Here is a 12,466-nt window from a genome sequence, read left to right on the forward strand (position 1 = left end):
GAAATCCGCGTTATCACTTTATCATCAATACCACAAGAACATTTATTGATTGGTGAGCCGTTGACAGCTTCTGATGCCTGTGATGAGTCTTAAAAACATATCCTCGACCGGTCAATTCGTCCGGTTAGTCATCAAAACGTCATCTAGAATTTTCAAGAGACGAGGAACGGTAGGTTCTTCTGGTTCATGAAGAAATCAATAACAAGGGCTCTTTAGATGTCACTTGAGCAGTCTAAGCAGCCTGTACAACGCAAAAAGGTTAATCTTTTACCATTACACATAATACTAGCACATATATTGCTGTTTCCACAGTCAATAAAAGTGACTAAGTTCAGCAACAAGCTCTGAAAATTATACGAACGTCTGGGAATATAAAAAAGTGTAGTCTCAGAATGGCCTTATTAGAAGGATATGAAGATACTGGATTGACTGAACTCTTTTACAAGTGCCTAGAATTGCAAAGCATGTCATCTTGCAGATCAATGTTAGCGGAGCTTGATTTAGGAAATAACCTAACGCATCAATGTTAAATATCATAAGAACCGTACCCAATAAACAATTCAGTGTTCTTAATTCCACGTGCGCAAAGGACATGGTCAAAACTATGGCAAACGTAAAAGACCATGCCGTTTTTCGCCTTCAGGCTCCAAAACTAAACCTTTATTGTTTATTTTACTATTAACAGATTGAGAAAGTGAAGTTCAGTTACTAACAATAAATCGGAAATGGTTAAAGTATCGCACGCGCAGCTGGAGCAAGCATTTGTGATCCTCACAGCTCAAATGAGTCTACTTGCAAATGGAGTACAGTGGTTTCAGAGTGAAATAACCAATGTGCTACTGATGTTTACTATAAAACCCCCAGTCCAATTTTAGACTAAATCCGTGATCTTTTAACACCCGATCAGAACTCTGGTTTTTCGTCTTTATTAACAGAAGAATTCCATTTGTGTCTTTGAAATTATTAGAAGTCTATAAGAGTAGACCATACTCTTAGGTTCTCACCCTATCACAAAAGATAGACGACGGAGAACAAGAGGTTCTGCAACATCGACTAGCCGTAATAAGAGGAAAAACTTCACCGTATCAACTGGACCACCAGACAAAATTTTCATACGCAGCATTGCCCATCTTATTTGTTCTGATATATGTTTACGTCTTGCTTTGTAAACAATCTTTGTGGACTACAACATCTAAAGGTACCAAAAGAAGAACAACTCCGGAAAATACCCCTGCCATTTTGATCTGAGGCTAAAGGCCGTGGTAGGAAAAGCATGGAATTATTAAATTCCATTCCTCGGAGGCCAGTGAAAGAGTCAAAGAGTTTTTGTGAAATCGTTCGACGAGGTTGCATCGACTTATTTCTACGGCAGTTGTGCTGGCCGGTTTTTAAAAAATTTTTCCAATAAAATTTTTTTTTAATAAAATCTCTAAAAAATCTCATCCTTCTTAATTCTCCATTGACGAAATTTATATTTATGTTAGGTTCAATTGCGTCGGTTTTTAAGTAATTTTTATTGGTTTAATCCCATTTTGAATGTTTTATTAATTAAAATTTTTAATCGTGTTGGCATACCGTTCGTACCTATGTCAAGAAGTTTGAAGTATTTGTGCGCTTTTACTCTCGATTTGAGTCCCCTCGAAAGTATTGCTGAGTTGACCTTGACTAACTTCTATTGGGTGACACGAATGGCAATAGTGATTCTGGATCAAGGTGTCTTCATTCATTACCTTTTTTATGTGGACAACTCTGAAGTATTAAACCTTTCCTCAAGGAAGGGTTCCATCGTAGCCCAGCACTGGAGTCTTCTTCTTCTTCTTCAGCCACTATTTCATCAAAAAAAGCCTAGTATTTGGTCAACTCATTTAACCCCTTATGCCATCCCCAACTCTTATGTGCTACCTCAAGCAAATGCTTTATAGTGCTAGTCGCGGTGTTATGGGTCCAATAACTCAAATAATCATCCAGCGTTCTTTATAAATATGTGTTTTATTTTACAACAGTTTTAAGGCGCCGTTGCTATTATGGCAATCTGTGGCTTGTAAAGGACTTTCCAACTGGCATTCCCTGCCAGTCCTTGTATTTGGTAAAAAAAGAAGAAGCAGGCTTCGCTATCCCAAAAAAGGCTTATGCTAATGCTATCCGCTTCACCCCACTAGAAACACAGCAAGATACTGTCACTCAAGAGTAAGATAATAATGAGGCTGCTGACGTGAGTTTTTAATTCCTTCCAAACAAGTCCAAAGGCCATTATTTCCAATTTAAAAAAATTATTTTGAGGTAGGGTAAACAGTGCTTAATCAATTTGATGGAAACTTTTTTGATCTTAAGCTTAGTCGATCGAGGACAGTCGATAAGTGCAATTCCGAAGGCTCTATTAATTCGAATATAGCCTATATGCTTTTTTTTTTCGTTTTTTTTCTCTACGAAAAAAATCTGGTTTCTACTACTCCAAAGGACTTTATTTGCAGTGAAAATTTACAACCCTTTTAAAACGGAAAGCCCGGTCTCAACTTAATAAAGAGACATTTTCAGAGGTCCTTAGGTGTAATATGTGGTTTGTGGATTTTAGAAAATAAAAAAATAACAAATACATATTTTAAATTAATATGATCGCAGGCAGAAGTTCGTGAGTTAACCAAAGTCTGATAGTCATTGTGCTCCCGTTGTTTTGGTTTTGACCACACTAAGAAGTACTGCTTTAAGAAACTTACTTGCGGTCGTTGCGGCGGTAGTCATTTTATTACCTCTGCCTCCTGCAAAGCCAAAACTGTTAATGAAAACGGTGCTAACTGTGCCGACAGTCATGCCGCTTATGACAAATTCGGTCGAGCTTACATGGAAAAGCTCTTGGCAAGGCAGCCAAAGGTTCCTTTACCATTGAGAGTGAATTCCCAGCGACAGGCACGCTCTCAAGGTAGCTTTTATCCCAACAAACATTGAGAAACCAGGGTTATCCTTCTCCCAGGATGCACGAAGTCCTTCTGGTACCTTTCTTTCATACAACGCTCTAAATCAACGCAGACAACGGTCTGAAATCAACTCTGTACATCAGGATCCTTCATACTTATCTACGCAGCACTGTAGAAAAGATCGTCTCAGCAATGGCACCCATATCGACCTCGCACAGTGGTCTGTGCTGTATGGAAGAGGCGGCCAAAAGTACTTCTAGAAGAGATATCGACTTGATTTTTTTTTAAAGTTTCTCAATGTTATATAATGAAAAATATGACAAATATACAAATATGAATCTCAAGTGTAGGCACCATATTTTTAAGCAAAGTGTCAAATAAATTTATTTTTGAAAATTTAACAATTAAGGTTAAAAATAAGGAAACAAATTTTGAGTAATAATATAAATTCAAAGTTGTTGTTTGAAAATATAAATTACTAAATAAAAATTAAAAATCTTTACTCCAGCAAATCATAAACTTAACTATCCAACACTGATTTTGTGGTTTTTAATTTTCTTTGCCCTCATATGGAACTTTCAAAACTTAACAAAAGACTATTAAATAAATCTGCATTCGTTAAGACACGAGACATTTTACGTTTTGCTGGCTCCTGAATCTTTTAACATCCTTATTTTTTGACTCGGCCGCTTCTTCCGAATTTTCCTCTAAGGCAATAATGTCAGGGAAGGCAGGTAGGAATGAAAGGCAATAATGTCAGGACCGTACATGAAAACGTTATGCACTGTATCTGGGATATAATACCACGAGTATTGTTCAATTAGTTTCATAGCTTTACCAAGTGTGTACTCTTTAAACTTTTCTGGATTAATACGATAACCTGATAAAAAAGTTCTTAATATTATCCCATATTTATCTATTCAAGGAAATTTAATCCTGTTATCTCAAACGACAGGATACTGTTTTTAAAAAACTCTCTGGCTGTCCTTTTGGTTTATTTACAATAAGGCCCAATTTTCGACAGACTTGCACCTCAATACCAAGTTCTCATTGTGAAAATTTTTCCCAATGAAAAATTTCAATTCTTATTTGCCGTTGTTTAATTGGAAATCTATTGGCTGTTATAAGCATATAGAGGAGGTAAACAACAACCAAATATCAAAAACAAAATGTCGCAAAAAGGGGGGGGGGGGGAGATCAGCACGCCGTGCACCCGTGTTTAGAAAGTGCGGCAAGGTTAGCGTCAACCAAGGAGAAAGGAGTTGGGGGGGTGACGCAAGGCGTAGCGGGCCCTCGAGGTCCGTTTAACGACAATGAATGTCCGTGACCGAGAGGGACGAGGCGGCACGGACGGCGACCCGCCAACGGAAGAGTGGCGTGATTTTGGAGCAGGATTAACGGCAGGAGCAGAACCAGCGAGGATTAACGGGCGCTCCAACCAGTATATAAGGAGGCCCATTGGAGCAGATCGAGACTAGTCTATTTAGGAAGCTTGTAGCGTTGAGTTGAAGGACCGCCTGTGGAGAGTCCGCCATTCAATTGTTACAGCGTTTCTAAAAAGGATTCGGTTTGTTTGAGGTTAAGGACCGCCTTTGGAGAGTCCGACAGCCAAGCGCAAGGAGAGCGATTAGACAATAAGGAAAGGATCCACTGCTGAACTTTCCTCTGAAAACCCAGGGTCGTGTGTAGTCGAGTTGGTTCATTCCCGAACACGGCAGGTAGCCTTGCAAGGAAGTGAGGAAAAGATACGTCTGGCGTACGCCTTACCGACTCCTGAAATCGCAACCAACAGGCGGTATCATGCGAAGCAAGGATAGGCCTACTCGGGGACTCACGCCCGGTGTTCCAGAAAGAACAAGCCAACAAAGGACCCGTTGGTCAGACGGTTCCTCTAAAACCCCAGGACATCGGAGTCGAGTGGGGCCATTCCCGACCACGGCAGGTAGCCTTGCAAGGAAGTGAGGGAAGGATACGTCTGGCGTACGCCTTACCGACTTCTGAAATCGCAACCAACAGCCGTGATCTTGCAAGGAACGGATAAGCCGGCTCGTAAACTCACGCCCAAGTTTTGGAAACCGATAAGGAACACCCCGGTCACCCGCAAAACAACTCCCAATTCGGACTCACTGGTGTGTCTCCGGAGTAGTGGAGTCGCGGCACACGGTGAGTAGGGCAACTTCTGACCCTAGCTCATTTGCGCACGCGCACGGTGTGTCCAGGTGTAGTGGGGGGCGCATCGTCCACAGGCAACTCCCAAACCAGGCTCGCTGGTGCAAGTGCATTGCGTGTCCTGGCGTAGCGGAGGCAGCAGTCGCCAGAAGACTTCCAAGCCCGGCTCTCTGGTGCATACGCACTGCGTGTCCCGGCGTAGAGAAGGCGACAGTCCGCAGCCTACTCTCAATTCTGACTCTCTGAAGAAGCGGAGCGGAAGAGCGCTGTCCTTGACCAGTCGCAGTCGACCCAAGGGGGTGTTCCGAGAGGTAGGAAGGCCTGTTTGTGGTAAACGAAAGGGCGAAGTTGAGGGGGTCTACGTCAACGGAAGCAGCATCGGTAGCCGCGACGGCAGCAGCGACGGAGCAGCGACAGCGGCCGGAGCCACGGAGACGGCCAGAAGGAAGCGACGGCGTCGAAGCAGCAAGGACTCGAAGCAGAGCGCGTGTCCGGGATCAAGAATCAGATCTTTTGTATTGAGAAGAGCATACAAAACAAAGAGTTTATAACGTTTCGCTATTTGTATTATTTCTGGACTCGGGCAATCACGTCAAACTATAAATTCGGTGGAACAGACCCGCAAACTCTGTGAGCTAGCCGCGGCAAACTGTGGCGAGCGGAAGCAGTAGGAACAGTTCGTTACACCTGGTGCCCAAACAACGTGATTGCAGAGTCTAGAAGTAACATAGCCAAAAAAGAAAAATGGGAAAGAAAAACTGGATCTACACGTGTTGCGGGAATTCGAAGTTGTTTAGCGCCGCCCGAGTAAAGACGCCCGTGTAGATAATTGTTGATAATTGTTTATTTTCATTTATAACGGGGCAGCAAGGGCTAACAGTGGTACAGTCGGTAACCACTCTGCGATAGCAGCACTTTAAATTCCTAGTAAATTAATAGTGTTACAATTCATAATCAAAACTTAAATATTAATATGTCCTCACTTTTCGTCCGCTTCCCTCGAGTGTCAAATAGAAAAGAAAGCTTGGGCACATGGTTACCGGCTGAGTTAACAGAGATTCAACACCCGCTAAAACTATCGATTCTGCAACTTCGGCGTTGCCGGATGCCGCGGGAGCAGTTTTGCTATCTATCGTAACAACACGCTTAAAAAGGAGGAGCTGAGCGAGGTATGCAGAGAACTCGGTCTACCAGCAGACGGGACGGTGGAAACCATGAGATCACTAGTGGCGAAGTGGGTCGACGAGTCCAAGGACGAGGATGTACTGGCGTTGACTCACGGGCTCGAGGAAAGGTTTGGGCAGAGATCCACCCAGGCAGAGAGCGACTAGCTAGACCGAAAGGTTTATAGCAAGCTTAGCGGTACCAGAGCCAAAAATAGGAACGAGCATGGAGCCACAATCGAGGAAATATGTCCCGACCCCAGTGAATTATGCCAAAGTGGCCAGACAGGTGCGGGACTGGTCCTTTCGGTTCGACGGAACAGGAGACCCGCTAGAGTTTCTCGACCGAGTGACGTGGTCCGCGAAAACCTATGGTTTGGACATAAACATGATCCCGAGAACTACTACAGGGCAGGGCTCAAAGATGGTTCATCATGAACGATGAAGAATGGCCAACATGGACAAGGTTCAAGGCGAGCTTTGAAAACTTTTTCCTGCCGAAAGGGTATTTCGAGAAATTGGCGGATCAAGTTCGCCAACGAAAGCAGCAGCGTGGAGAGCCATTCAAAGAGAACATGGTGGACCTTCAGTCCCTAATTAAGCCACTAGGAAAAACCACAAAGGAGGTGATCGAGAGGCTCGTCGAGAATTGCATGCCAAGGATGAAGATGTTTATAAGGCCATACGCCTGCGCATCCTTAGAGGAGGTGATGGGTCCGAAGAGTTCGTTCGGAGTTGGCGCAAGAAGAAGAGGCCTTTAACAGGCAAGTTGCAACAGAACAGTGATGGAGCCACAATCAACCGGCCGTAGACGAGAGGTGGCCAAGAGAGCAACCGCAGCATGGCGAGACAGCAAGGTTCCATGGGGGTCAATGGACCCAGAAAACGCCACGGGACGAGTTCCACCACCTGGCCGTCCAAAACTCTCAATGGACGCCAAAGTGGCAGCAGGAGGAAGTGCGCCAAGGTCCGCCGGAGCAGCAAAACACAAGTCAAGGGTGGATGCCAAGATGGCAGCCTGAGACCCAGCGCAGGGCAGCCCAACAACGACCAGATCGGCATTGGACAGCAGGACCAAGGCAGGGTTCTGTTGAAAACCCAGCACAAGCATGCAGCGGATGCAGGAACCCACGAATATTGTTCCGCAAGATGTGCGGCGCAATAGGGGTAAGGAGCACAGAATGCCGCCAAAGGTCGGGAAATGCGCAGCGGTCCCAGCAACAGGGAGGAGAGCAGGGATCGCACGGTGCTGCCTCTCAAAACTGATAGGAGGACTTTCCGGTGAAAATGCTGCTCTTGTTGACAGCGACCATCGAGGTAGAGGGCAAGGAAGTGAAAGCCATGCTGGATACAGGAGCAACGGCAAGCTTCATCGCGGAGGAACTAGCAGAGGGCCCGGAGATCACCGGGCAACGCATCGCAACAAGGAGGCGGGTGAAGTTGGCCAATGGAAGCCATACGGAGACACGCGCCGCTCCCAGGCAAGAGTAAGCTTAGGCAACAAAACAAGGACCCTGAACCTGCTGGTGATGCCAGGCATGGAGGAAAGTCTGGTGCTAGGATGGGACTTCCTCAGCGAATTTGGCGCAACCGTGACATGCGCAGGCCACCGCGTTACGATACCCAAAAGGGAGAGATGGGGCGGCTGTCTGGAAGATAGGCTGTCTGTAGCAGTGGCCGGATTCCCAGAGAAATGGGAGGAGGAACGCGATAAGAGATTCATCGAGAGAGAGCTGGAGGCGTTCGCGGGCCAAAGTGGCTGCTCGAACATAACGCAGCACAGAATCACGATGAAGGACGACATTCCCATAAAACAGCGATATTACCCCAAAAACCCAAAAATACAGGGGATAATAAACGCGAAGGTGGAGGAGCTGCTGCAAAAAGGATGCATCGAGCCTTCGAATAGCGCCTACAGTTCACCCATTGTGATGGTGAAAAAGAAGACGGGTCAATGGAGGATGTGCGTAGACTTTCGTCAGATCAACGCAAAATCAATAAAGGATGCGTACCCAATGTCACGGATAAACTTCATTTTAGAAAAGCTGAGGGAGGCCAAATTCTTCAGCAGCCTCGACTTGAAAGACGGGTATTGGCAGATCCCTCTAGAGAAAGGAAGCAGAAATTACACCGCCATCACCATTCCAGGAAAGGTCTTGTACCAATGGAAGGTGATGCCGTTCGGATTGCACTCAGCCTCGGCAACGTTTCAGAGGGCCTTTGATCAGGTCATAGGCCCGGACATGGCTCCACACGCATTCGCGTATTAGGACGATATCATCGTGATCGGACGCACCAAGGAGTAGCACATGGAAAACTTAAAGGAGGTGTTCAGGAGTTTGAAAGCGGCGAACCTTCGGATAAATGCGGAAAAAATGCCATTTCTTCAGGCAGGAGCTGCTATACTTAGGACATCGAATAACAAGCAAGGGAATCGGCATGGACCCGGGAAAGGTCGCCGCGATTACAGAGCTAAAACCCCCGACAAACGTCAAAGCATTTCGGCAGTTCATCGGGATGGCGTCATGGTATCGGCCGTTCGTCCCAGATTTCGCAGGAATCGCGAAGCCCTTGAACGATCTGCTACGAAAGGGGACGAAATGGGAATGGACCGTTAAGCACCAGGAGGCGTTCGAGACCCTAAAGGCACGGCTGGCGGAAGATCCAGTACTGGCGTGCCCAGACTTTGAGAAAAGGTTCGTGCTGCAAACGGACGCAAGCGACTACGGCGTCGGAGCGGTCCTGACCCAGGACACCGAGGAGGGAGAACGAGTGATCGCATACGCCAGATGAACGCTGATTGGAGCTGAAAAAAATTACTAGGCAACGGAAAAGGATGCCTAGCCATAGTATGGGCGATCAGGCAGATGAGACCCTATCTGGAGAGGTACCAGTTCGACGTAATCACGGACCATATGGCGCTGAAGCGGCTCAACAACATAGAGAGCCCGCTGGGAAAAATAGCGAGATGGGTGTTCGAGCTGCAACAATATGACTACGTCACCATCTACCGGAAGGGGAAACTCAACGTTGTCGCCGACGCGCTATCCCGCCAGCCAGTATTGAAGAAACTAAGAAGTACCACGGAGGCGGAGATCAAAGAATGCGTGTGGATAAGCGCGTTGAAAAAGAAAATGAAGACAAGTCTGCAGAAGTTCCCGGATTACGTCGAAGAGGGCGGTTTAATCTACCGCCACATACCGCATAGAGCCGAAAGCGAGGAAGTGGCGTCATGGAAGTTGTGTGTGCCGACGGAGATGAGGCAGCAGGTCCTCAAAGAGAATCATGACGCACCAACAGCCGGACACTTAGGCGTGAGGAAAACAATAGCCAGAGTGGCCGCCAGATACTTTTGGCCAGGGATGCAGAGAGACATCCGGAAATATGTCAGGAGATGCGAAACTTGCCTAAAATACAAACCATGCCAGATGCAAGCAGCAGGACAAATGCTGACGCAGGTCCCGGAGGAACCATGGGCAACTGAATGCGCTGACTTTGTGGGTCCATTGCCCAGGTCGAAGCATGGAAACACAATGGTCCTGGTGATGATTGATCGGTTCTCGAAGTGGACGGAGATATTGCCACTGCAAAAAGCAACAACCGAGGCGCTACAAAAAGCGATCCGAGAAAGGATTGTCGCTCAGTATGGAGTACCAAAGATAATGGTGACGGACAACGGCGTACAGTTCACCAGCTGAAGCTTTAAAAAGTTCCTCGGGGAGCTCGGCGTGCGCCACCAGTTCACCGCGCCCTACACACCGCAGGAGAATCCCACGGAAAGAGCTAATAGGACGGACAAAACGATGATCGCCCAGTTTGCTAGAAAGGATCAAAGGGCGTGGAACGAGCACTGGCCAGAGCTAATGCTGGCAGTAAACTCGGCAGTGTCGGAGTCCACGGGGTATTTGCCGTGTTTTGTGACGCAGGGCAGGGAGCCAAGGATGCCGCAAGCCCTGTTCGACGAAAATGCTTCAGGCACAGGAGCCAACCGAGAATGCGACAACGCTAAAAGAAGTCTTTGAAATAGTGCAGAGGAACATGGAGCGAGCGGCCCAGGACCAGGCCCGGCACTATAATTTAAGGAGGCGGAAGTAGAGTCCAAAGGACGGGGAAACAGTGTGGGCAAAGGAGCGCACTTTGTCAAAGGCGGCAGAAGGATTCAAGGCGAAATAAGCGCCACGGTACGACGGACCCTACACGGTCGTGGATTTCGTGTCGCCGGTGATTGCCATTTTACGACACGGAGGCACGAACAAAGAGAAAAGGGGACACGTGAGTGAACTAAAGTGCCAAGATGTAGAGGACGCGAAGGCATAAGAGACACAATATAGAGAAATAAATTAGAAGAAAGCACCAAGTGCGTATACACCATGAAGCACAGATGCATCACGATATTTAGATGGATATATGTACGCATGTATGCATATGGAAAAAAGAAAACACCGAAGTGGAGGCAAGCGAAACCCTGAGCCCCAACGGGACAATCTCAATAACGGGAGAGGCTGGCACTGATGAAATCAGGGCATGAACGAGCGCTAACGATAGCCAAGGAGAGGAGGGCAGGGCGTCTGGTGAAGAAGGCCAAGGAGAAGACGGCCACCAGGAGGAAGCGGGAAGCAGCAGAGGCGGCCACCAGGAGGAAGCGGGAAGCGACAGAGGCAGCCTCCAGGAGGAAGCTGGAAGAGAAGGCCAAGGAGAAGGCGGCCTCCAGGAGGGTACGAGGGGCGAGTCGATGGCCAAAAGTACCGCCGACATCCACGACCAAGGGCGGAGCCGGAGGAGAAGGTGGTACGGCGGCCGAAGAAGGTCGAAGAACGGAGCGTAAGAAAGGAGAGTCGATGGCCAAAGGTACCGCCGACTCCAAGACCAAGGACGGAGCGCGAGGAGGAAGAGCCATGGACGAAGGGGCCGTGGATATGGCCGGTGCCGGAGAGGCCGACATTTGGCCGACAAATCTCATGCCCCGAGAAGCGAAAGACCAATCCTGATGCGGTCAGCGTCGGAAGGAGGCGCGACGGAGGTCCCCGAGGAAAGATGGCCTCCGGAACTATGCGCGAGGGTGGCAGGAGAAGTGGAGAGGCGGAGAGGACGGGCCGGAAGATGGTCCATAATGGCAAACGTGGGAACGAAAAGTTTCCGGGTCAGAGAAAGCGCCACAGGCATAAAGGTGACTCAGAAAATAAAAAAAAAGTGGAACAAAAAAAAAAGTTACAGTGGAACGCAGTAAGGTTAAAAACAAGAGGGGGTTTTAGGAAAAAAAAAAAAAAAAAAAAAACATGTATACAAGAAAACAAAAAGAAAAGAGCAAAAAAAAAATATATATATATATTAATACATATGGGAAAAATATGAAAAGATAAATATAAAAAAAAAAAGGTTTTAAATAACAAAAAATTTTTTAATAGGAGAAAGTTATATATACACCCAGTCCTTTTTTTACGCGATTGTTGGTTCTGCCACTAATCGCGTAAAAAAAAATTGCGTAAAAATGGTAACCGCTAACTAAATGGCTAATGACTAGATCTGGAATAATTGATACACATAGAGTAATCGCAATCGCAATCGCGATCGCGTTAAAGTGAAAAATCCGCGTAAAAAAAGAAATTTGCGCTGCAAAAATAACCGCGTTAAAGTGAAATCGCGTAAAAAGAGATCGCGTAAAAAAAGGACTAGGTGTATTTAAAAATTGGTAAAGAAAATAAAAAAAAAAGAAGAGGGGACACAAAAAAAATATATATGCAAACATAAATGGATAGAAGGGGGGAAGTGGATAGAGTTATCCACACAATATCCAGAAGGAATAATAGGCAAGCATCATTTTTTTTGTGAGCAAACATGGGGAACATGGTACGACAACTGGCCCTGTCGTTTCCCGAAGAAGGGGGGAAGTGTGAGGAGATTTGGTCTCCCCACACGCTAAGACACGAAGCCGGGGGCAGAAGAGGGGGTGCGGTGCGGAAGCGGTCTAAGGGGTCAAGCACCGGTCAACAACCGAGCAGTCAAGCGGAGCGGAAGAGCGCTGTCCTTGACCAGTCGCAGTCGACCCAAGGGGGTGTTCCGAGTGGTAGGAAGGCCTGTTTGTGGCCAACGAAAGGGCGAAGTTTAGGGGGCCTACGTCAACGGAAGCAGCATCGGTAGCCGCGACGGCAGCAGCGACGGAGCAGCGACAGCGGCCGGAGCCACGGAGACGGCCAGAAGGAAGCGACGGCGTCGGAGCAGCAA

Source organism: Drosophila bipectinata, chromosome 2L (genome assembly GCF_030179905.1).
Source record: "Drosophila bipectinata strain 14024-0381.07 chromosome 2L, DbipHiC1v2, whole genome shotgun sequence".
In the NCBI taxonomy this organism is placed as follows: Eukaryota; Metazoa; Arthropoda; class Insecta; order Diptera; family Drosophilidae; genus Drosophila; species Drosophila bipectinata.